The sequence below is a fragment of the Anabrus simplex genome, chromosome 9 (genome assembly GCF_040414725.1).
Source record: "Anabrus simplex isolate iqAnaSimp1 chromosome 9, ASM4041472v1, whole genome shotgun sequence".
Taxonomy (NCBI): domain Eukaryota; kingdom Metazoa; phylum Arthropoda; class Insecta; order Orthoptera; family Tettigoniidae; genus Anabrus; species Anabrus simplex.
The window spans coordinates 64817961-64841125 of NC_090273.1; the positions used below are offsets into that span (position 1 = coordinate 64817961).

Genomic DNA, 23165 nt, shown 5'->3' on the forward strand with positions numbered 1-23165 from the left:
CGGGATGAAACAGGCCTGGCAGGATATGAAAACATGACAATGATTACTCATATGAACAAATTTCTGGAAAGTTAAAATAACAGGAAATTTTGAAGTAATATACTGAGTGTGCCAAGCTGATGCGTTGTACTAAGTGTAATTGCCTTTCTTAGTATGATATGCGCGTAATAAGCGTAGGAACCAAGCTTTAGTTTGCACAAAGGAAAAAGTGGCGTCTCTTTCGAGAATATATAAAAGAACGTTGAAAGAAGACGCAGAGGGCACTAGAAGACTGACGGTGAGATATAGTGCGTCGCAATGTTGCAGCAAGAGGTATAATATACTGTGTTGGTCAGCTTCATTTTGAGTAGCTTGTGAACAATAGTAGTTACACAGCGCTAGTAAAAATATTTGAATAAACTTAGATTGTGGGATTAGTGCGTAGAGTTGAGTAGCAGTGCGTAATAAAAAACTTCTTTATCTGAGGGTAACGTACCCGTAATTAGGAGCTATACGGGACGAACTATAAGCGTGGATAGTGGAAATACTCAGTAGATTTCGGAGTCCTAACACGCGGGATATTAAACTAGGAGCAACGTGTGCGAAAACAGTTATATTAATTGTGTACGTAAATTCCAGTTACTGGCGGTACGTGAATCTAACGACAAGAGCTGATTAGGCACGAGACCTTCCTACAACCAACAGGACGGGAAGGCGAACAGCTTTACAAACGAGACCTTCCCGCAATTACCAGTACGGGCAACTGATCAGCTTTACAAACCAGGTCATCAAGCAGACAGCAACACAATGAACCATACCATGGCGCTGAACCATGGACCTGCTGTCCAAGACGCCATTAGCGCAAGGATATGGCTAAATGCATGTAACCAGTCCATATGGAGGAGCCATGAGTTCGCAGTGTCACAGATAAGTCTTAAAAATGTTTTACTTAGCATGAGAGAGGAATAGGCAACTTCGTTTGTTTCTTTGTATATAAATGTTTGACATGCCTTAAAGGGCGGTAGTGTAAATACGTTAGGACAGTGCATGCGTTGTACAGTGCTATTAGCTTTGTGTGAATTTATGTGGTTACAAGGGTAAAATATTCAATTAGGGTTGTTTAATGTTACGTTATCCACTGATAAGCTTGTCTGAGAGTGATTTAGGCTAATTTTGAGATGCTAAGGTCATTCAAAGATGACGGATGGCAGTACCTTCCACGACGTCGATCGGGGAGCTTTTACTATGAGATAGTAGCTATTTTTTTGCTACCGTTATTTGTTTTACGTCGCGCCGACACAGATAAGTCTTATGGCGACGATGGGATAGGAAAGACCTAGGAGTGGGAAGGAATCGGCCGTGGCCTTAACTGAGATACAGCCCCAGCATTTGTCTGGCGTGAAAATGAGAAACCACGGAAAACCATCTTCAGGGCTGCCGACAGTAGAGCTCGAACCCACTACCTCCCGGATGCAAGCTCACAGCTGCGCTTCCCTAACCACACGGCCAACTCGTCGGGTGAGATAGTAGTAACATACGGAATAGGTTTGCATGTAATGTTAGGATAAAGCATGTAAATTTCAGCTTTGCAGAGGGGGCAATGACGATTCCACTGAACGTGGATTTAGGGTTTTCGATGTAATTCCGGCAAGCTAACACAGGCCTGAGCACGAGGCACGAACCCGGATCTATGGCATATTGAGATGAGAGGTAAGAATGATATTCCAGGTACCCGATGTGTGAATAAACATCGAGGATTATTTATAGAAAGTACGATTCTGGGGATTATTGGACCAGACGCAAGAGTGATTTTTCTGGCCGGCAAAGTGAACCCATATTAAAGGTTATCTCCTCAAGTAAAAGGGGGAGAGCTTTTTTGAGTGTGTGCCCAGCTGAGCGTTGCCATGAGTTATGTCACCCAGAGAGGGTTTCTGCATGAGAAGAAAAATGTGCAAGACTTGTGGAGCTTAGCCGTGAAGTAGCGAAGGGCTGAATATTTTATTATGTATACGCAGTTTGCAGGCGTCCTAGCCTTTCCTCCGGCATATGCAAGTCATTGACATCGGTGGTGCCAGCTGGTCGAGAGCTCGAAATCACCTCTCATAACTCAAGCCCAGTGTTTATTATGTGTTTATTTTCAGGTCCCGTTAAATATTGTGTTAATATGTTATTGATTTTGTTTTCATTTTACGTTTTTGCTTGTCATTGTTGTCGATTGTGCTCGCGAGCTTCTTAGAGGAAGAGAGGTTTTATTCCTCATCTATTCTTATGGGACCGTTCCCACAGTAAAGACAGTGAATTTTGGGGGGTAATAGAAAGGTCCTAAACAAGCTTATAGTGTATATTTGTGTCCCTAATGATTTGGGGACTAATTTTAACGTTACCTTTTTAATGCGAAGTTGCTATACTTTTTTTTGCTAGCTGCTTTATGTCGCACCGACACAGATAGGTTTTATGGCGGCGATAAGGCAGGAAAGGCCTAGGAATGGGAAGGAAGCGGCCATGGCCTTAATTACGGTACAGCCCCAGCATTTGCCTGGTGTGAAATGGGAAACCACGACAAACCATCTTCAGGGCTGCCGACAGTGGGGTTCGAACCCACTATCTCCCGGATGCGAGCTCACAGCTGCGCGCTCCTAACCGCACGGCCAACTCACTCGGTTGCTATACATTAAACTCACGTACATCGACGTTTTATTTAAACGTGAATTTTTAACCTATTCAGACATCTACATTTTCAGCCTAGCGTTTATGTAATTGGCACACGGATTCCAAGATTGATGATTTAAGACTTGTTTAGACGGGCAAGGTCCCGCTGCCATGTGATAGAAAAAATCTGTAAACTGTATCAGAATTTTTGTTGCTTTATTTAAGGGGATATGTTTTCTTTATCCACGTTTTTGTTTTAGCGTATTAAACTTCATCAAACCAGTTTATTTCACATGAATACTCATACACTCACACAAGTGCAATTCCTGTCCTACTTTAAGAAAATCTTAGTTTCATTCATTGTTGGCTTCCATATTGAATATAGTCGGAAGAAGAACAAGCTCCTCAAATAAATACCAAAACTAAGTAATTACGCAAACTAATCTTGTGAAAATAACTTTCCAACATCCTTAACATCTAGACACGGTTGTGCTGTGCTCGCTTTGCTTTCTAGAGCTCGCTATCACCTCGTGCCCGTGTTTACAGAACTGTGTGATTGTATTGAATAATAGTATTATATAGACACGTGCACATAAGGGATTAGTGTTACCTGTGAGTGGGGACGAGGGTCCCCGAGACTTAGTGAGGATGGAGGAATCATCAGACGGTGGCCTAGGTACTCTATCTAACCATAATTCACTTAGCTCAGCTATAGGTACCGCATTAAACTTGTGCTATTCAGACGGACCGTTAAGTGATGTAGACCAAATACCTTCTCAAATATCTACACTACGTAAACGTGGTCTCCCGGACGAGCGTCCTGATTACTGGAATGAAGAGGGCCTAAGTGTGAAGAAGCTATCAGTGTCAATAAGTGCCAGTGAAAATTCTCATGAACATCGAACTAGCTGCCCAATTCCGCCAGCCCCATCTGTGCAGCCTGTGCAGTTGAATACGTCCCAGCATACAGCTAGCCAGCTTGCTCCAAGTCAACAGGTACGAAGCAGCGCTCAGCATGAGTCATACCTCTATAAGTTAGATGATGAAGGTCCGTTCATAGTGTATGCTGAACATAAACCCGATGAGGCAGGTGCGGTAACTAAACATATCGGCCGGTTACATCCAATGTCCGTGGGAAAGTGTATTAGGGCCTTAATTCCAGACATGCGTACTTCTATAATGAACATTACTACAAAGGGACGTAATAGGGTTCAAATAGAACTTTCTTCCGCTACCTGTGCAAACAGGCTTGCTCAGTTACAATCCCACTCACTCAGTCTTTACATACCAAGGCATCTAACGGTGAAGACAGGTCTTATTCGTGCAGTAGATACGTCCTTCTCGGAGGAAGAATTACTTTCAGAAATTCAGTCAGATAAGAAAATATTAGAAGTACATCGCTTTCACCGTAAACTTGTACGAGACGGACAGACTGTACTAGTGCCTCGGCAACTGTTGCGTGTTGTATTTGAAGGTCGCACTTTACCTCCTTACGTGTATATATTTAACACTCGGTGTGGTGTAGAACCTTACGTCCAGAATGTAACCCTTTGCTACCAATGTCTTAAATACGGCCACGTAAATAAACAGTGTCGTAGCAAAGCACGCTGTGCATGCTGCGGCGACAGTCACGTCACTGCAGATTGCCTTACTCCAGATCCGCCTAAATGTATTTACTGCTCTGGCCCTCATCGTGCAGATGATCGATCCTGTCCAGAATACGAACGACAGCGTAGGATTAAATATAATATGGCCCATTTAAATATCACCATTGAGCAAGCACTCGAAATGGAATCTACAAGCACATATGCTAATACTGTGATGCAAAATAACACTCCTCCAGCAAGTACATCTTATCACAAGGAATTTCCACCCCTTCCTTTCCCTGCACGTGGGCCACTTCCCACCAATAACCTTTCCAACTCTTCTTTCCCTAATACCTCTAAGGTGTCCTCTCGTTTTACACCCAAACGTTCTTCCACCCCAAAGTCTAGAGTTCCAGTTCACAACCAGTGGAAAACATACTACAATGGACAGCGTTCTCCTGCCAACTCCACTGGACCTATATACCCTACACAACAAGTTCAACCAAGTCAACAGTCTCAAACAACACCACTGGCTCTACCTACAACTCCACTGCTTGAAAACATTGTCCAGTTTATTTTGACGCTTAAAAACACGGCCTCCTCGGAAATTGATCCCTCTCATATACGTGACGTTATTTCATCACTTTTAAATCAGAATAACCATGGATACCGCACATCAACTGAATAAAATAATACAGTGGAACTGTCACTCAATACGAGCGCATAAACTTAGCCTTCAGACTCTACTGCGAGATTACTCCGTTTCAATGTGTGTAGTTAGTGAGACCTGGCTGAAGGATACTACCCCCTTTCAGCTTCCAGGCTACAATTTTATAAGAAGTGATCGTGGTGATGGTTATGGAGGGGTTGGAATTCTCCTCCAGAAGAACATAATTTATGATCAAGTAACTCTTAATCTTCGAGGATCGAAATTGGAAACATGTGCCATCAAGGTTAACTACAGGGGTTCACCGTTAACTATTGTTTCCGTATACCGATCACCTAACCAACTGGTATCTGTACACGAACTGCGTCGACTCTTTTCCCAACTTTCACAGCCTGTACTTATCTTCGGAGACTTCAACTCACACCACTTGAATTGGGGAAGTTCTTCTACTGACTCACATGGAATACAACTCATGGGTGTAGCTGAAGAAGAAAACTTAGTGCTACTGAATGATGGGTCCCCTACCCGAATTTCCCGACCTAATCAAGCTCCTTCGGCAGTAGATGTTACTTTTGCATCTCCTTCAATAGCACTCGACTTCTCCTGGCAGGTTCTACAGGACACTCTAGGATCTGACCACTTTCCAATATTATTAACATCGACTAATACATCAACCATTCCTCATACCATCTACCCAACATATCGTTGGAAAATTCGACAAGCTGACTGGGCAAGTTACAAGGAGGCAATAGATCTCATCCTGGAAGAATACTACGAAACGAATGACATTGTCAGAGACTACGAAACATTCTGCGATTCCATTAATCGAGCAGCCTGCCTTACAATTCCACAAAACAGACCATATGCATACAGCAAACGACCTCCAACTCCCTGGTGGGATAACGAATGTCAAGCTGCGTTGCATGACAGGCGTGTGGCACTCCATCATTATAAACAGGATGCTTCTGAAGCTAATTTCCTCACCGTACAACAAACTCAAGCGAAAGCAAAACGCTTATTCAAGCTTAAAAAGCGTCAGGGTTGGCGCCAATATTGTACTTCTCTCAACTCATCTATCTCTCCTGCTACGATGTGGCGGAATATTCGTCGTTTCCGAAACTCACAGAACTGCCCTCAGTTTACATCTACATGTACGATACCAATAAAAGAGGACATCCTGAGAAAAATGGCCCCTCCTTCAGCTCATATAGGTTATTTACCACGCAATGGCCATGAAGATAATTTCCATCCACTACTTCGTCCATTTGAATTTAAAGAACTTATTAAAGCCTTGAAAACGAGTAATTATACTTCCCCAGGCCCAGATAACATCCATTACCCAATGTTACTCAACATGTCTAGTGATGGACATAAGAAACTACTTAAGCTGATGAACAGGATGTGGTTTCAAAGAGTGCATCCTCCGTCATTTAAACTTATTCGTCTGGTACCATTATTGAAGAATGGGAAAAATCCACGACTGTCTTCATCCTATCGCTCACTGTCCTTGATATCCTGCTTGTACAAGACTATGGAAAGGATGATTAAGCATCGATTAGAATGGTGGGTAGAACATCACAAGCTGCTACCACCTCAACAAATGGGTTTTCGACGTGGGAAAGGTACAATAGATACACTTGTACATCTAATTACAGACATCCAACTTGGTCTGAGCAATAACAATTACGTTGTGGTATTGTACACTGATCTGTCTTCTGCGTATGACAGCGTGCTTATTCCCGTCTTAGAAGACAAATTACGCTTCCTACATCTCCCAGAGGACTTTATTGGGAACCTCAGTTGCCTTCTACAAGATAGACATCTCATCATGTTTCACAATGGCACGACAATTGGTCCTCGAATGACATCCCAAGGTCTTCCACAAGGCTCTATCTTGTCTCCGTTGCTTTTTAACATATACACAGCAGACCTCACATCTATATTTTCTCCTGAGATTCAAGTTCTTCAGTATGCTGATGATATTTGCATTTATACAGAAGCTGAATCCTTGGACAAGTGTCAAGAACAGATGACGGTTGCCATGAGGACTTTCACTCCTTGGCTTCATAACCATGGATTAGCGATATCTGCAGGAAAATCAGCAGTCTCTATCTACACTCGACATTCGAGACCCCCACTGGACACGATTCATCTGGGTTCCTACTTATTTCCCTACAAGGTGGTGGTGCCTTATCTAGGACTTCTCATCGATCACAAATTGACATGGTCTCCACATATTCATCATGTGCTCCGTAAGTGTGATATTTCAGTCAATATCTTACGAGCCATTAGCGGCTCTTGGTGGGGCTGTGACCCGAAAATTGCGCTGCAACTGTACAGAAGTTTGATTCGACCTCTCCTGGATTATGGAAGGGGATGCTTTGCTACGGCTTCCAAAACATTGTTAACTAAACTAGACAAATGTCAGTATAAGGCCCTTAGACTCTGCATAGGAGCAATGCAGACTACACCTACAAATGCTCTGCTACTTGAAACACTCGAACCTCCTCTCCATCTACGAAGGCAATATCTAGCGGGGAAATATATTTTCAAACTTTTTCAATACAGGGAGTCTCCAATACTTCACAAGATATCCAAGCTGACTACCCTAGTACTGACTTCACGCTACTGGAGAAAGAAACGTCAACCGATCCTAGTGGATGAATTTACCAATCTCAGTGGTTGCAGGCGTATTATAAGCACTACAGATACCCATCCCAGTTTTAACTGTTCTTTTGAAACTACTATTAAGAAACTGGATATTCGACTAGAAACATCATTTGAGATCACTGTGAACTGTAACGATGTCAGCCTGAAACGTTATCTGGCAGAATGGCCACACGCCCGACACATCTACACAGATGGATCAAAGGACTTTAATACAGTGGGTAGCGCCTATATCGATGTTCAATCCGGCAGTTGTGGTAAGTTCAAGCTACCTCCGACAGCATCTATATTTACGGCTGAGCTTACAGCCATTCTGGGGGCCCTCGAATACGCTGCAAATCTTCCTGAGCGGTTGATTGTGGTGTTGTCTGATTCTAGATCAGCACTGCAGAGTCTACAAACCATTAACTCACGGACATCATCCTTGATTCTCGTACACGAGATTATTGCACAGGTACATCGACTTGAGACACAGGGGAAGAAAGTTTCATTTGTGTGGGTAAAAGCCCATGTAGGAATCCCAGGCAATGAGCTAGCAGACAAAGCAGCACGATCTGCTGCCACTGAAGGCCAACAGACTTACACGACAGTTCCAGCATCGGATTACACCTCCTTGCTTCGTCGACGGCAATTGACGGCGTGGAACAACGAGTGGCATGATACCTCCCAACAACGCGGAAAACACTATTCCACTATCCATCCAGATATTCCAAACGTTCTTTGGCACCATCAGCGTCCCTATTCGCGTCAATTCATCAGAGCAATCGCAAGAATGAAGTTTCATCATGGTTGTTTCCCTCAGCATCTGCACAAAATCCAAGTACTACAATCTCCCTTCTGTTCATGTTCAGCTGATACAGTTGCCGATCTTAATCATATATTCTTTGGATGTCCACACCACTTTGTACGCACTACTTGCCTACTTCAAAATTTATTGGCATTAGGATACCAATTACCCCTATTCGTTCGTCAATTCTCCACAAAAATGATCAATCTGCTTACTTTGAGTTATATGCATTTGTTTTTGACATTGGACTGCGAATCTAAGTCCTTCGCCTAGCATCGAACTTACCCTATAGTACTACAACACTCCTACCTTCTTCTGATCCACGGCCTAGTCACGCGTACCACTGGATGTCCTCATAGGCATAATGATGAGAAGACTAATCCATCTCTCCTGTCTCCGAGCAACAAATAAATTAAAACATAAGTTCCTATAAAACTCCCTTCCATTCATAATTCACTGGCTGAGTGGGCTTCGACCCGAATGCCAAAAAAAAAAAAAAATCTTAGTTATAGGTTCTTGGAGATCAAATTGTGGACGTCCCACGGGCGTTGCTGCTGAACTAGCCAGGGTAAAGGAGGACAGGAAAATGGTATATTTTGAGTTATTACGTGCTATTACTCTGTGTTTTCATTGATTTATTTGTTTGCCGACTCAGTAAGTTACAATATACCACCAAACTGAGCCAGGATAAAACTTGCCTATTTGGGCTCAGAAAGCTAGCGCCCTAACCATCTGAGTCCCTTAGTCCGGCTTTGAGAAATGAAGGTATCGGCAATATGAATGGAAGGGGCGCGAAGGGCGTGAAAATGAAGGACACCATGAGCCTCGCAAACTTAATACCCTTGGGGTCGGAAGAGAACAAGTATTGACCAAGTGAGGTCGGGTAGGAAAGGTGAAATTGAGGACTAGGGCACGAGTACAAGGTGGGCGTGAAGTTCCTTAACATGTTATAGCATAGGACAGTTAGACACGAAACCATTTGCTATGAATAAAACAGGATTTTTTTCGATATTAGCATTTAGACTTTCACGGCGCATGTAACTATTCATGATGTATATTTTGGGTTTATGCTGTGTAATGAACTATATAAACACTCAGCGCATTTCAAAAGGAACCGTGCCTTTCTTCATCAGGAGAAACAAACATGAAATATGACGCATCAAATGTTGCTAAGAGAAAGCAACAGGGAACTTAACATGGTGACCTAAGATGTAATAGGGACGCAATTTTATCCCCATGCTACACTAGTGTCCAAAAGTTAAGCATAATCACTAAACGAGGCCATATCGCCTGATAGGAATGTCAGACGGATTGCTGAACAAACGGAAGCTGAATCACACACCATATATCACAGAAGTTGTGCCAAAAAATAAAAAAAAAGTGTCAGAAAGGTTCTGATAGCTAAGGTACACTTTTGACAACAACTAACAAAACTTGACAATGTCTTCCAAAACAAAATATGCTGGTAATAGGGTGTATGGTTACCCCTAACGGTCACATACGCTGCTCAGCGACGTGGCATGCTCCCTATCAGATGATCCAAGAGCTCTTGTGGCAGTCGATTCCATTTCTCCGAAAGGCAATGCGAAGGTCTTGGAGGGTCCTTGGTGGAGGCTGATGGGATGCAATTCGCCTCCCCAATGCATCCCAGGCATGTTCTATGAGATTCAGATCCGCAAACCTCGCTGGGCAGTCCATGCGATAAATGTCTTGTCCAGCCAGAAATTCATGCATCAGAGCAGCGCGGTGCGGTCGGACATTAACGTCCATTAAGAGGAAGTCTGGACCAACCGCACCTATGAAGAGTCGAACATATGGTCCCTGTATCTCCGAGCGTTAACATTGTTCCTCGGACCACCCATGAAGATGTGCAGGTCCGTACGGCCATGCAAACATGATGCCACCCCATACCATGACGCCACCACAATCATACTGGTCCCGTTCCATGATGTTCCTGTGGTTGTATCGGCTACCCGGCTCTCTCCAGATTAATGTTCGACGCGAATCGTTCTGCAAACTGAAACGGGATTCATCTGTGAAGAGCACATACTTCCATTCATCCATGGTCCAGTTTCGATGTTAACGGTTCCACAGTAAACGGGCCCGAATCAGTGCTGGAGTGAGTGGGGCGCACACCGCTGGACGTCGGACAAACAGCCTTGCTGTTCTGAGCCTGCGGTACACAGTTTGGCGGGATACGGCAACCCCTGGAAGCTCCGCTAACAATTGTCTTGCAGGTGCACTCCGATTTCGTCGGGCGGTCAAGGCCAGATATCGGTCCTGCTGTGGGGTGGTTACCATTGGGCGACCTGGTAATGGCCTACGACTAACATCTCATGTGGCTCGAAATCGTCTCCAAAGCCTGTAAATAACACATTGTGGCACATTCAAGGATGTGGCGACTTCGGTCTGTGTCTGGCCTGCTTCCAGGCGGCCGAATATTCTACCCTACAAAACAGGGCCCTAATGGCGTCGTTCTACCATTATGTTGTCACGTTCACCACGAGCTACACTCCGAACACTATAACAGGCCAAACACGACTGGGGGAATATGGGGCGCAGGCACTGGCTGTGTTTACCTTGCGGTTGCGCCACTAGTCAAAGCAGGGAACACTCCTTTCCTATACAGAGCGTACACGTAAGGTTGGTAGATACATATGTCGTGCGATTTGCGGTCTATTTCCTGTTGTACTGCTTACTCGTAACTTATGCTTAACCTTTGGACACTAGTGTAGATACAACGAATGGCAACAGCAAAGCATCATTTTCTAATGGTTCTGATAATACTGTAAGTAGCCATGATCCACTGAGGCTGTACCCTGATTCGCGGTTGAAATTATCTGGGTGTTTTCGTTTTTCAGCCGCCTCCCTGATGATTCTGGGGCGGTATTGTTTTACAGGGCAATACATACACTCCTTGGAACATGACATCATGACCAGGTGTTAAAGCATGATTAGCAACAGCTGATTTATCAGGTTGGTTGAGTCTGATGCACCTGGTATGTTCTTCGAGGCGAGTACATATCGTTCTCGAAGTATGCCCAATATAAAACTTGCCTAAGTACAGGGGACTCTGTAGATACCAGGTTGTTGCATTTTAGTCAAACTGTCCTTAGTTGTTCGCAGGAATTGCCTAATCTTAATTAAGTTCCAAATACAGTTCGTACATTGTACCTAAGTAAGATTTTAGCAATGCGATACGTCGTGTTGCGTATGTAAGGTAGGTAAGCAGTTCCTTTTACATATTTCTTCTTAACAGACGTCCAATTATGCGTCTGTTTCAGAAACGTAGAGATCAAAGCTTTGCTGTAACCATTATTCTCAAGAGTGGTTCTCAAGGTGTTAATATCCTCTTGTAGAGCGTACAGTACACTTCACAAATCCTCTTGTTCCTGGTAGTTAGAGTTGTAATGGTATCATGGGAATCTGCGTGGATATATCCATTGGTGTGTGCAGGCTTACGATAAACGCTGTGTCCTAAAGATCCATCCTCTTTCTTGGTATTTTGCCGTCAGATTCCGTTTCCATGGTGAAGCAAATGGAAGGTTGCTGTCGATTAAGGTGATCCAGGAAATGACTAAGGTTGTCCTCAACTCTCGTCCAAACAACAAACGTATCATCCACATATCGCCACCAGACCTTCCGTTTGCAAGGTGCCGACGACAAAGCTTTCTCTTCGAAGTTCTTCATGAAGAAATTAGCCACAACAGGAGGAGAGGACTTCCCATGGCCACACCATCTGTCTGCTTATAATATTCCCCATTCCATAGAAAGTAGGAGGAGGTCATTCAGTGATAGAATACCCTTGCGATGTCTTCAGTAAAAATATAATTAATGAGAGACATAACACCATCAGTAGGTACTCTCGTAAACAGAGACACCACGTCGAGACTCACTAAGATATCCCCTGGCTAAGTGATATACGTTTTTAACTGCTCAATGAAGTGTGTGGAATCCTTAATGTAGGAAGGGGTGTTACCCAGGAGTGGCTGAAGTAGACTGCCTAAGTATTTAGAAAGGGATTGATTTCAGCATTGCGCAATGTGTTTTACAACTGGCAAAAGTCATTTTATTAATTTAAAATAATTCAATTTAAGAATGATGCAGCGGATTGCATTCGATTTCCTCATAAAAGTGCGGATTGCTTTTTGCCCAAATAAAGACGATACGATTTCGTGAGTTACGATAAATAGCACACTCGTCAGAGAATATAACGGTTTTTTGATCGTCTGCATGCGGGAAGCCTGCTGGCAGCATTTCACATGCATGCACACATTGCTCCAAGTCATGATCACTCAAGTCATTCCCTGAGGATGGCCAAAAACATGAAAGTTTCAAGTCTATGGTCTTGCATAGTTGATCACGTGATAATTCCGCAGAACGCTTACGCCTGTCTTCACCGGAGATCGTTCAATCGATTCCGCCACAGCAGCACAAGTTTCGGTGCGAGCCGTAGGCCTTGTGCTAAGTGGTGCATCGAGAACACTTCCCGTTGGAAAGGTTTTCTTATCCCACGCAAATAGCTTTGGTCGTGACGGCGGTGCTTTTGCAAACCTCACAGCGAAGTCCAAGTGTATCATTGTCTTATTCCCAGGCTTCTCACTTTCATCTATCTTATCCGACCTCCCTTGGTCAACTACTGCTCTTTTCCGACCCCCTCGGTATTAGAGCACTCGAGGCCAAGGGATTCTTTCATTTTTCACGCCCTTCAAGGCCCTTGTCTTTTTCTGGCCGATACCTTCATTTTTCGAAGTGTCAGATCTCTTCCATGTTTTCTCTCTGATTAGTATTATATAGAGGATGATTGCCTAGTTGTACTTCCTCTTAAAAAGTAATCACCACCATCACCTCTCATTATCTTCTTCGTATTCTGCCGTTCGTTAATCCAAACGGAAGCCACCGAACGCTCTTGAGCAGTGAAATCACTTGTATCCGCCATGGTTTAGCTCTTTCAACTGAAGGCAGCGAGCTACGCAACGAACCACGTGACACGTGACACGACTTACCCGTGCTAACCGAAGTGAACGTGTCATGTGCAAGACTCAACATTGGGCGGGAAATGGTTAACTCAACAATACCTAACAATAAACAATGTTAGTAATAAATAATTATAATACATATCTAACTGTTGTATGCTATAACATGAACAGGGATTTCTCGGCCACCTTGTAAGTGGAAGAAATGCCATAATTAGCTAGGGAACCGTGGTCGCCAACCTTGTTCCTTGTTCTGAGCCCCGGTCTCAGTTTTAGTCACCTTTTATGGCAGGCAGGGGATACCGTGGATGTATTCTATCCCCCCACTTACAAGGGGATTCCGCACAAGTGCCTTCTTCCCTTTTGTGACAGAAAGTTTAAAGCTTTGTCCTGATTTGTCTGGGTCAAACAAATCTTGAACCGTAATGCAAGAGTCAAGTGAAATACCAAACAGACACATGGCACAACAGCCCCGAAGGGCCTTGGTCTACCAATCAAGAGCTGCTCAGGCCGACGGTCTACAGGCTATGAAGTGATTCATGGTCAATACGACGAATCATCTCGGCTGTTATTCTTGTGTTTATAGACCGAAGTCACCATCTCACCGTCAGATAGCTCGTCAAATGTAATGACGTAGGCTGTGTGGACCTCGTACAAGCCCTCAGATCCAGGTAATTTTTTTTTTAAAATCATAAGTCTGTACAGAGTTCTCCTCCATTTTCACAGACACTATACATAGGTGTACATAAATGCATTACCAGGTTTATACCATTCTTTGCTTATCATCTTAATAATCCTATAGCCATTCTCATCCTCATTTATCATATATTGTTCCTTGTTATTCAAAAATTTCCTTCTCACCGCTATGGTTTCTTTACATGATTTCAGCATGTGAAATTCTTCTCTGTTTTCACCACAGAGAAGGCACCTTGTTGCATCTTTCACTTTAATCCATCCCCTATTCTTGTAAATTCCCATTAACCACCATATCAAACCCCTGATTTCTATTCTATTTACACTCACAATATTTATGTTCATATCCTGCCTTATCCTAATAAACTCTGAGAGGGTCGCCTTGCTTCTACACTCGGATACCAACCACTGTCTTTGAATATCTCTGAGTCGTCTAATGATTAGTTTATTCGTTGATCTTTCCAACCTCTCCCAATAACTTCCATATCCCAACCTATCTAATATACGTCTGATTTTCGTTAACCAATACTCTCCCTGATCCAGGTAAAATTCCTGACATGGTTGAGAATCAAACCCAGGGCCTCCCACTAAGAGGCAAGCACGCAACCGCTACACTGCAGGACAAGCAAATTATTTACCAAGCTCCACATTATTCTTCTATTACTTAGAACCGACTTGAAACATAACCTCTGTGAGATCATCTTTAATGAGAAGATTAAGAATTAAATTAGGAACGGTAATAAACTTAGGAAAGAAACTAGAAAATATAGCAGAAAGAAACAAAGACACAAGTCTCTCGTGTATTGTTTCATTTGATTGCAGACATTAGTGGTAGTCCTCATTGCACTAATTATACATCTGTTACAAATGCTGAATTCAGTCTTCCGACTCTAATGTTCTTGTTTGGTGGAAACCTCATCTCCTTCTTCCCACACTCCCCTGTAACTGTGACTGTAATATTTTATTGTAAATGTTCTCGCAACTTTATATTAAGTAAGATACTGTCGTTTTCTCTAAACACATCAGGATTGGTAAATTGGATCTCACTGCCTAATTCATGTCAAGTTGGTTCCCATTGACAGGGTTTTCAAATTAAAATGCTGCCGGCATCAGAGACCTCTTAGTGAGCGAACTCGTAGTCTGCACACGCAGTGGCCTTCGGGTACAGAATGTTCCGGAAGTGATCGTACAGCTCATAGTCTTCTACTCCTACAGATACAGATAAAGATATAGACACGCGACAAGCTTACATTGCAGGAGATGCTGGAGGTTGCAGGCGTATTCTCCTAAACAAATCTCACAACGCTCAAAACACATTATGAAAAATAATTTGGAGCTGTGCTGGAGAAATGTTTTCAATCTCACATCGAATGTTGAGTTTTAGTTGTTCTAATGTGTGGGAGTTCGATTGTTACATGTCATGCTGCAGGTAAAATCCGCACAGTGTATGATCTGCGCTTCGAGGGGGGGCACAAACCTTCACTTTTTCAGTCTGTCTTCAAACACTTCACTTGTTGCAGTTAATGCATTGTAGCTTGCCAAATATTGCTGAAACCAAGTTTTAACTCGCTTCTCATGAGTCAGCCCCGAAAAAAATACACTCAAAATTTGCATGATGTACATCTCTGAATTCAAGGTCTCCGTGCAAAATATCGGGCCGATAATCCTCCTAGCACTAACGGTGCATTTTCACTGTAGAGAGGAATTATGTTAAGAAACTGAACTGGTTTCTTGGAGCTAAAGTGACTATGGTCATACGCGTTAAATTGACCGCTCAAGTGGAATCAGGATTCAGCAGAAAAATACAAATGTTGCTGATTCATTAAGCCGTCGATTAAGGACTGAAAAAGATACACACTCACAAAATCGCAATCGGGATCCACATCTTGAGGTTTCAGCGCTTGAACTTGGGCTGCTTTGTATGGTTTTAGATGCAAGAGTTTAGTAACCTGATGTGCAGAACCTAAGGAGAATTCGCTTGCTGCACAAATTTGGATTTCTCTGAGGAACGAGCCAGACCAGCACTGATTTCGTACTGGACTGAGTGGCTCAGACGGTTGAGGCGCTGGCCTTCTGACCCGAACTTGGCAGGTTCGATCCTGGTTCAGTCCGGTAGTATTTGAAGGTGCTAAAATACGTTAGCCTCCCGTCTGTAGATTTAATGACACGTAAAAGAACTCCTGAGAGCAAACTTTCGGCAGCTCGGCGTCTCTGAAAACAGTAAAAGTAGTTAGAGGGACGTAAGACGAATAACATTATTATTACTGATTTCGTTTACCCACTTGCGTCTACGTCTCAATCGGGCACTGAACCCTTGATTTCGAACTTCCTTACCAATCTTTCAATTGATATTCGTGAGTGTAGACTAACTTCAAGAAATGTTTTACTAACTTCTTTTCGAGTCTGACGGGTGGAATAAAGTTTAAAATACATTTAGCACAGAAATACGAGTTATTCTTTTGTCAGCCGTCTTACCATTCCAAATCTGGTAGAAAACTGAACCAGGAACAGAAATCATTAGTCAGCTCTCAGCGGTAGGTGGTCGCTACGTCGACCGGGAGCGGTAGCTCACTGTGAGGTCTCTGAAGCCGGCATCGTTTAAATTTACAAGCCCTATAGAGAAAGGATATACAATAGGTAAGTATAGCTTCTGTCTTCCTTAACCTTATTAGCATTAGCCAGAAATCAGCACAGGGTGATTGTTTTTACTTTCCTCCGAACATTGTACCTAAGAATTCCATTTTAATCAACTGGTGAAAACTTAAAATACGCTGTTTTGATAACAGCTGGCTTTGTGATTTCTCCTGTCCTGAACTCAGCCCTTTTGTCTCTCTGAAATTGCTTGCTTTTATGGTACGCTTTTGCTTAATCGCTGGATTTTTGAAAAAGCGCACATTAGATTGAATATATTTCAGGATTTTAACATAATTGTAAACAATAAGAGGATGATTGTTATAAAATGCGATGTACAGCCTTGAATAAAATGATCTGCAAACTGTTGGTAGTGTTTAACTTCCAACAGCGAAATCAAAAACTGATAGTAAGTGAAGGATATTTAATTTTTTTATCGTAGACAATACTTCGATTCAGCAAGTATAATAATATTTTTCAAATTTTGTTGTTGTTTGTGTCATTAGTCTACAGACCGGTTTGGTGCAGCCCTACACGTCACCCTATCTTGTTCTAAGCTTTTCATTTCTACGTAACTACCACACCCTGCATCTGATGTAATCTGCTTGTCATATTCATATCTTGTTGTACCCTATCATTCTTACCGCCTACACTTCCATCAAAAACCAACTGAACAAGTCCCGGGTATCTTAAGATGTGTCCTATCATTATCTCTCATCTTCTCATAAAATTTAGCAAAATAGAGCTCTTCTCATCAATATGATTCACTATCCAACTATAGTCAGTATAACACGCAGACCCATTATGAGTATCCATTTCAGAATTTTTGAGAAGTTTATTTCCAAAAGGTACCAAATCCAAACTAATATTTTACAGGAGAGAGGAAAAACGCTCAGAGTGTAAAATTTCAACAGAAAATTCATTTGACCACTTTTGTTATGTTTATACAGAATAAATGCATTGTTGTCCGACTCGTTGGCTGAACGGTCAGCGTACTGGCCTTCGGTTCAGAGGGTCCCGGGTTCGACTCCCGGCCTGGTCGGGGATTTTAACCTTAATCGGTTAATTCCAATGGCACGGGGGCTGGGTGTATGCGTTGTCTTAATCATCATTTCATCCTCACCACGATGCGCAGGTCGCCTACGGGAATCAAATAGAAAGACCTGCACCTGGCGAGCCGAACCCCTCCTGGGATATCCCGGCACTAAAAGCCATACGACATTTCATTTCACTGCATTGTTATATAAATTATTTCTGTTTAAGCTTTTGTGGTTTAGGAAATATTCAAAGAAAATGATGGATTTGGTACTTTTTGACACTGAAACTCTAAATACCTTCACCTGAAAGACATAAATTTCACTGCGGTCATCAGAATCTTCGATAAAACTGACTGTATTTAGTTATACAATAATTAGACTTAAGTTGTTTACAGTGAAGGCATAGATTATTTGAATATTATTAAATAAAATTGAACAAAACAATGAAAATAATGCGAAGTACCATTACTGAACTTAAGGAATTATGATTGTGGTTTGTGTCTAAAGAACACGAATGTAGTAAATAACTTGCGAGCTAGACAATGGATAATATTATCCAGTACTAAAAGTTATATAAATAATGAAAATATTAATATATTAAAACAAAACCATGCAAAATTCTTGAACCTCCTCTAGTTTCTTTGTCTATATCGCCCTTCCCTTTCTTTTTCTTAGCAGCATTCACAACGACATTCAGGAGGCTTAAAATGTATCCCTACACACACTGACAACACCACTATCACTTGTAGCTTTATATTTAATCGTCATTTTCTTCAAAACACGCATACATTGTGTCTTTTGATTAGGCCTGTGCCTTTCTGGTGATGCAACGTCAGTATAAGAAGCAATTTTTTTTTTGAGAAACAGCATCTTTATTCTCCTAGAGGGCTCCATGAAACGCTACTATTTCGTGTTCTGTTAAATCACGGGCTCTACAAAACTCGCCAGCATTGTGGAAACAAGCAATTTTTGGTTTAACACTCGCTTTACTCTCGTTTGTTTGCACCTTAGTACGCGTCTTCTTCCATTTATCTGGAGCTAATACCCTCTTCCTTGCTTTACTTACTTCTTCAGGAGTATCACAGTACTCATCTGAGATATCTGATTCCATACTTTTGAAAAACAAATAGCAGACAGTAACAAACACAACTTCGTAAGAACACTGTCACTTCACGCCATGTAAACATAGCGCTGCCATTTTGCTGCTGTTCACGTGACCCAGAAATGGCCTCTCATTGGCTGCATGGATACGGTACGTATTGGCACATTCAGGCCACAGGATTTGGTACTTATTGGCATCAAACTAGATTTTTAATGCCCTGTTTGATATGGATTTAGGTCGTTTTGGCTATTTCTTTTTCTTTCATACGATGGAGCTACCTACCAACGTACATTTTCCATCATAATCTCAAATTCGATTTTGTTTGGATTTGGTATCTTTTGGAAATAAGCTTCACATTTGGGTTGATGTAACGGACACATTTCAAAGTAATGTGGCCCATTTTATGTACTGTAAAAGGATATACAATTCTTGGCACCCAATTTATATCTCCCCAGACTCAGAACATCATACACGGAACTTGTTGTGCCGAGGTGGTAAAGAAGTTGGCATTTGTTTCATTTGAAAGTGCGTAAGGGTCTAAACTTAAAAGCGATAACAGTTCACGAATGTATTTTCACATTAGACTGTGGAAATATTATCGTCATTGCCTACCGCAGAATCGATTCTAAGAGTCCTCACGAATTTGTCTGCCTGCTATTACAATAACAAATCTTCAACTGTAATATGTCTGGAATTAAGAAACGGGTTGCCATTGTAACGAAAACTCCCCAAATAGATTGTGAGCGCACAGTAGGTAATAGGACCTCCCGTTATAATGAAAACTTTCCTACTCGGTTGTGAATGTTATCATCACAACTCCGCAACACGCTCTTTATATTGGAAACAACGTATGGAAACCTTCCCCTGCTGTTTCTGGATAACGCTAAGAGGCATGCAATTATAAAATCTTATTCACTGTATGTACAGTAATTTACTTCGATATCCGTATACAATGTAGAATGCCGTAGCGCAGCACGGGTGCATTTGCTAGTCTAGTATTAAAGTGAGCTAAGAAATTTTCATACCATGTGTGTTTGTGACACTATACAGAAAATATTTCTGTAATGAATTTCCTTTCCACTCCGCCTCCCTGTCTGTGATGTCCTAATCATCCGCACTTTTTCCTGAATCCTTGAATTTTGTCTTTATTGGGTAAGAACCCTTCAAATGTTTTCAAATCCACATTCATTTTTACACCAGACTTGCGGTATTCCTTTTCTTGGCTAGTTTCTTTACATCGCACCGACACAGATAGGTCTTATGGCGACGATGGGATAGGAAAGGGCTAGGAGTGGGAAGGAAGCAACCATGGCCTTAATTAAGATACAGCCCCAGCATTTGCCTGGTGTGAAAATGGGAAACCACGGAGAACCATCTTCAGGGCTGCCAACATGGGGTTCGAACCCACTATCTTCCCGATGCGAGCTCACAGCTTCGCGCCCTTAACCGCACGGCCAACTCGCCCGGTAAGCGGTATTTCTACCCAGAACAATGAGACTATGAAGCAAAAATCATTGTCTCACGTGTTGATGTTTGATTCACAAGCCCATGGACTGGTTCGATGACTCTCTCTCCATACTACCCTATTCTGTGCTAATTCATTTCTACATAACAAGTACATCCCACATCTACTCTAATCGTCTCATCGTATTAATTCCTCGGTCTACTCCTGCTGTTATTACCGCATACATTTCCCTCAAACCTGAACAAATCCTACGTGTCTTAAGATGTATCGTGTCATGCTATCTCTTCTTCTCCTCAAATTTCGCCAAGTTGTTTTCTTCCCAGCAATTCGACTTGGTATCTAATCATTCATGATTCGATCTACCCATCTCACCTTCAACATTCATTTGTAACACCACATTTCAAAAACTTCTATTACATTCCATTCTAATTTACGTATTATCCACATTTCAGATCTATACAATGGCACGCTCCAATTATTCCTTTTTTTTTCTTTTTTTACAACACAGATAGGCGTTATGGTGACGATGGGACAGGAAAGGGCTAGGAATGTGAAGGAAGCGATCCAAGGCTTGTTTAAGTTCTTGTTTGGTGTGAAAATGGCAACCCACGGAAAACGTCTTCAGGGCATCTGAGAGTGGGGTCGAACACACTATCTCCAGAATACTGAATACTGGCGGCAATTAAGCGACTGCATCTATCGAGCCCGGTGAAAGTATTTAAAACCATCTTTCTAATTTGTATATTAATGTTAAAAGTGAGCATATTTGTTTTATTTTATTGTGCCTGCGCTAGTCTGCATTGTTTGTATCCTCCTTACTTATGCCATCGTTAGTTTTTCTATTCTCCAAGTAACAATATCCATCTACTTTCTTTATGACTTCATTTCCTGAATCATCTGACTTCGTTCGGCTGCACTCCTTTACTTTTGTTTTGGAGTTCGTTCTTTTACTCCTTCTCCATTAGCGCGTCTATGCCATTCATCAGTTTCTCTAGTTTGTAGACAGAATAACAATATCATCAACAAATTCCTCTCCTTGGACTGCGATTCCTTTTCCAAATCTCTTTGATTTAATTTACAGCTTGTTCTGTACAAACATTGGCACTAAAGAAGAAATGGAGAAAGAGGTGTCTTTCGGGGTTTTAAAGTATTCGATTAAAATAGGTTTGCATATCTCATAGAAAAACTCCATGCGGACAAGAAGATACATGTGTAGGTCTCTAGTACAAAGATTCATTTATGATATGAAGTTTGTGAGTTCAATCGCACCTGAAGGGTGGTCAGAATGCATAGTACTCCATGTGACGTTTGGTATCATATTAAAAATGTCCGATGCCCAAGTTCGTGTCATTCCACCAATTTAAATACGAGGTAACCTCAGCCGTAGGAACCGCCCAGAATAACTCCTCTTTCGTTGCTAGACAACAGCAAACACAAAATATGCCATATGGCCTATTGGCATAAATATATCTTATAACTGGCGGTCATCTGAAAAATTTTTGCCAGGAAATTAGCGAACAAAACCTGTGACGCGATGTTACCTAGCAACCGTGCAGGCTGTGATGTGAAGTGTTGATGGATGGTCATGACTGAAAGACATATAGAAGTCTCTTTTATCAAAGAGGCCTCATCTCATCATACTCTAGAGTAGCGATCCTCAAACTATGGTCCACGGACCCTGGGGTGGGGGGCACGACCATAATCCAAGCGGTCCGCAATAATAATGTAAGTTGTAAGAATTTGAAGAAGGATACTTTTTGTAGTCATAAAATTCATAAAACATTATTATTAATTTAGGAACTATGTCTTCACTGTTGTATAATTTACACACAGTATATGTAATTCTCGGCCTATAGATGGTACAAGTTGTATCACAACTCCGCGTCTCTGGTCGACTTTTGCGTCCATGATATCCCCTATACCTTACAATTTCTAGAAAGGAAATGCTGCTCTTGTTGCCTTTTTTGACAACATACCTGTGTGAGTGTACCTTTTCTGCTCCCACACAAATGAAAACGAAGTACAGAAACAGAGCTGATGTAGAGGCTGATCTTCGGTTCGGGTGACTATGCTTGTAAAACGTTTGGTCTTTGGAAGACAACACCATCCGTCCCATTGGTCTAGCAACCGTAGCAAGTTAATTTTCTCAAGTAACTTTTCAGATCCATTATGTTGTGTCACTTTGTTTTATAATTTCTATGCATATATAAAGTATCTTTACGGAAATGAAGATAAATTTAAAGGAAAGTAAATATTAGTCCTGAATTATACGAATACAATCAAACATGGTAACTTTACAAAATTCTGTTTTTGTTTACTGAATTCAGTATTATGTTCTGTGCCTAGGAGGTCCTTGGGCAGGAATGCGATATGTTGAGGGGCCTCAGACACAAAATGTTTGAGAACCCCTGCTCTTGAGAACTGATTATTCCATTCGTGGTAGTTTCGTAGGTCCTGAGTTAGTATCCCCACCTTTCGATATCCTGAATCCTACACTTACCGACTCCACATTCCATACAGATGTCCCTCCAAAACGATCCTTAAATGAAAATAAATCAACGGTTATCAATTGGTAGAGCAACCGACGCGAAATCGGGGGGTTGTGGGTTCGGATCCCACTGGTGTCTGGTTGGCCATTTTTGTTCTGTATTTAACATCTCTTCAACACGTACGAAATGTACATAACACGACCTAATAGGTTGAAAGTCGGTTTCGGTTATCAATTTTAATTCTATTTATTGAAAGACGTATTTACGAAAATTTTAATTTTTTTCCCAAAGGGAAAATGGACACCATTTATTTTTCACTTTCTTAATGCTCATTCTTTTTGCAGTTGGTGATTGTTATTGTCAAGAGTAATCTACTTTGTACACACCAAATTCTTCACTTTTCTTCATTTCAAAATAGCACATTAAAATAGAAAACT

The 23165-nt window shown here is 41.9% G+C and overlaps 1 protein-coding gene across 1 annotated transcript in view; it reads right to left on the reverse strand.

The window, feature by feature from the left end:
- Positions 1-23165, reverse strand: part of LOC136881056 (glycine receptor subunit alpha-3) — an 865119-nt gene that overhangs the window by 364787 nt on the left and 477167 nt on the right. The window lies entirely within an intron of this gene.